We start from the raw sequence: 3,932 nt of genomic DNA, 5'->3' as shown, positions 1-3,932 counted from the left end.
TTGAAGGTAGGTAGGTAGAAGACATTCACATACATACTTACTTTTTTGTGTTACAAGAGTTTGAAGCAATTTAAAACAAATAATAGGGGAGTTTGGGTGAGTCCCTTGTTAGGTATCTGTCTTCAGCTCAGGTCATGATTCTACAGTCCTGGGAACGAGTCCCACACTGGATTCTGTGTTCAGGGGGAGTCTGTTTCTCCCTCTGCCCCTCACCCTGCTTGTGCTCTCTCTCTCCGTCTCTCTCTCTTTCTTGCTCTCTCTCAAATAAATAAATAAAATCTTTAAAAAAGGAAACAAATAATGAACAAAGACTAAAAATTACTAGATGGAGGATTCATGTCTGCATATGGTAGGAAAGCTTTTATATTATTAACTCTCCAACAGATTAAAATCTGGAAACATATTTTCTAAAAATGTATTTGCAGCAATTGAAGAATGAATAAATGCAGGGGAAAAAGAGTAAAACAAAATCTTAAAAAGGAGAATTGCAATGAGTGATAATTTGTGTTCATGAGCATTCATTTTCCTCCTGAAGGCAACTTCCCCCATGAGGTTGGTAAAACATAACAGAAAAGTTTCAATTTCACCAATCTAGGAGTCAGAGGATAGAGTAGAGGAGCACCAGAGTGGTTGGAAAATGAGGTGAAGTCTTTTAAAGCAGGGAGCTATGCAGTGGGGAAATTCCCAAATCTGAAACTCCATCCCAAAGCTTGGCTGGTTTTTGAACTTTATGTATGTGGGGAAGACTTCAACAAGTCCAGTGGAAAGTGAGTGGGAAGTTGGAAACACTGTGGATGGGAGATTTCATCTGCTGCCTATTACAGAAGAAAGAGTTTGGAATTTGAGACCAGTCAAGGAGTCTACTTGTTAAAACAAAAATCAATATCCTTTGATGTGTTTATTGAGAGGATCCTGTGATTTTTTACACTTTATTCTATTAATATGCAAATATTGATTTGCATGTATTCAATAATCTTTGCATCCCAGGGGTAACTTAGTTGATCATGATATATGATCCTTTTAATGTGCTGTTGAAAAGTAGGTTTACTAATATTGTGTTGAGAATTTTAGCACATATATTCACCAGGGATATTGGATATTGGTGCATAGTTTTCTGTTCTTTTAGCTGGATAGATAGATAGATAGATAGATAGATAGATAGATAGATAGAATCTTTATCTGGGAGTGACAGCGATGCAAGACAGCAGCCACCACGGGCTTGGCCTCATCCCCTACCTGGCCCCAATGCCTCGGCTCTGTTCTGGAAAACACCCAGAAATGGCTCAAGCCTCAATGTGAACTCAGGAGTAAAAGTCCCTCGCAATTTTCAACTGTTAGAAGAACTGGAAGAAGGCCATAAAGGAGTAGGAGATGGCACAGTTAGCTGGGGTCTAGAAGATGATGAAGACATGACACAAGATGGACAGGGATGATAATTGGGCCTCCAAGAACAATTTATGAAAACTGAATATACAGCCTTAAAATAGAATGTGGACCTAAATACCCAGGAGCACCCACCTTTGTAAGATTTGTAACAAAATTTAATATGAATGGAGTCAATAGTTCTAATGGAGTGGTGGACCCAAGAACAATATCCATGCTAGCAAAATGGCAGAATTCATATAGCATCAAAGTTGTCCTGCAAGAGCTCCGGCGCCTAATGATGTCTAAAGAAAACATGAAACTCCCTCAGCCCCCGAAGGATAGTGTTACAGCAATTAATCAAAAAGAGAAACCACCCTCCCCTCCCCCCCCATTCGATTTAAGCAGTCATTTTCCACAGTAGTACATTTTCTAGATACGTCTTGTAGACCTCAAAAGTACTGGAAAGGAAGCTCCCATTCAAAGGCAGTTTATCTTAAGATACTGTAAATGATACTAATTTATGTCCATTTGAAATATATAAGTTGTGCTATAACAATCATCCTGTCAAGTGTAACCACTGTCCACATAGTTGAACTTCTGGGATCAAGAAAGTATATTTAAATTGATTCCCATCCTAACCGGTGGTGCACATCTAACTCAACTGTGAAAAGACACATCACACAATCACCTTGCTGCTGATTACATGGCCTTGGGTCTCTGCCTTCTCCCCTTCTCCTCCTGCTGGCTCCCTCCCTCCCTCCCTCCCTCCACCCACCCCTCCGGCCCTACAACAGCCCTCCAGCTTGGGGTGGCTTGCTAGAATAGGCATGAAGGTTTCAGGTTGCAGCCTGTGGGACTACTGCTGGGTGTGCAGGGGTGCTCCAGCTGCACCCCTGGTTTCTTTTTTTTAAGTCTTAAATGATGCCCTCCCCCCTCGAAGCCATCATCCTTTCTCCACTTCCCATGACCACCCTCGGCCGAAGCATAGATTGCAACCCCCTCTGCTCCCCTCTGAAATTGGCCTTTGGTGAGGGATTCAGGGCTTTCCCCATATCTTCTCCCCTACCTTAATCGAGGGGTGCTACTTTTTCCTTCCTCCTCAAGTCCCTTTTTGCACCATCACCACCCAATACTACTCCTTGCTTTGGCCAGAAGCCATCAGGTAAGGTTGGAAAGAGTCTCTGACTTCCCTTGTTTAGTTTGGAATCACATTTACTCTCCACCAGCCTGGGAATGAATTTTGGGTCCTCAGCCCTGCCACCCTCTGCTGTCATCATCAGCTGATGCCGTTTTTTTAGCTCAGGTTTTGATAAAGTGAAAAGAACAGTCACCAGGGGTACTCAGACCTGCCCACTCTCAAAGTGCTTGGTGGTAAAATTTGGAGAAAGGCTACAGAAGACACTTGTAAGCACACACGATCCCTCTGAATGAATTGTTTTCTTTTCCTGTAATTGCTTTTGCTTTTAACAATTGAAGAAGTTTTAAACAGGGTTCTCATGTGGTCATCTTATAATCCATTTGGGTCTAGTTTGGAATCTGACAACTGGAACGAAAAGAACCTTGGATTCGGTGCATACTTTGGTTTTGGTGCTGCTGTGTCTCATGTTCCTCAGCAGGGATCGAGAAAGAACTCAGCGTGCACAGCAGATCCCCAAAATTGGCGGGCTTCACTTCCTGGCAAATTGCTGCATCTTTCCACTTTTCTGTTCAGGACCACTAAATGCTGAGATGTGGATGCATAACGAAATAAAAGCGATTCATTGTGTTCCACAAAAAAAAAAAAAAAAAAGAATCTTTATCTGGCTTTGGAATCAAGGTAATGTTGATCCTGTAAAATAAGTCTGAAGTGTTCCCTTCTTTTCATATTTTGGAAGAATTTGAGATGGATTGGCATTAATTTAAATTTTTCCTTAAATGTATTGTAGAAATCATCAGTGAAACCATCTGGTCCTGGGCTTTTCTGTTGTCATTGGGAGGTTTTTGGTTACTGTTTCAGTCCCCTTTCTCATTAATGATCTGTTCAGATTTCCTATTTCTTAGATTTTTTTTGGTAGATTATACATTTCTAGTATTTATTCATTTCTTCTATGTTAACTGATTTGTTCGTGCTCCTACTAGTGTCTCATGTTCCTTTGTGTCTGTGATGTGAATTGTAATGTTTCCTCTTTCATTTCTAATTTTCCTTATTTGAGTCTTCTTTTTTCCTTGTTTAATGGAGCTAAAGTTTTATCTAGTATGTTTGTCTTTCAAAAACCAAATCTTAGTTTCAATGATTTTTCTTCTATTATGTTTCTGGTCTATTTTATTTCTGCTCTACTGTTTATTATATTTTTCCTATTGTTAACTTTGGACTTAGATAGTTCCTAATTTTCTAATTTCTTTATATATAAACTTAAGTTGTTTATCTGATATCTTCTTTCTATTAGTGTATGCATAAATTTTGCTATAAATTTTCCTCTTAGGGATCCCTGGGTGGTGCAGCAGTTTGGCGCCTGCCTTTGGCTCAGGGCGCAATCCTGGAGACCCGGGATCGAATCCCACGTTGGTCTCCTGGTGCATGGAGCCTG

At 40.5% G+C, this 3,932-nt stretch overlaps 1 pseudogene; it reads left to right on the top strand.

Annotated features, from left to right (window-relative positions):
- Positions 1-547: 547 nt before the first annotated feature.
- On the top strand, positions 548-1,786 carry LOC100685986 (annotated as a pseudogene).
- The last annotated feature ends 2,146 nt before the right edge of the window (positions 1,787-3,932 follow it).

Source organism: Canis lupus, chromosome 22 (genome assembly GCF_011100685.1).
Source record: "Canis lupus familiaris isolate Mischka breed German Shepherd chromosome 22, alternate assembly UU_Cfam_GSD_1.0, whole genome shotgun sequence".
Classification (NCBI taxonomy): domain Eukaryota; kingdom Metazoa; phylum Chordata; class Mammalia; order Carnivora; family Canidae; genus Canis; species Canis lupus.
Note: the sequence above shows the minus strand (reverse complement) of the source record. Positions and strands in the feature narration are given on the sequence as shown.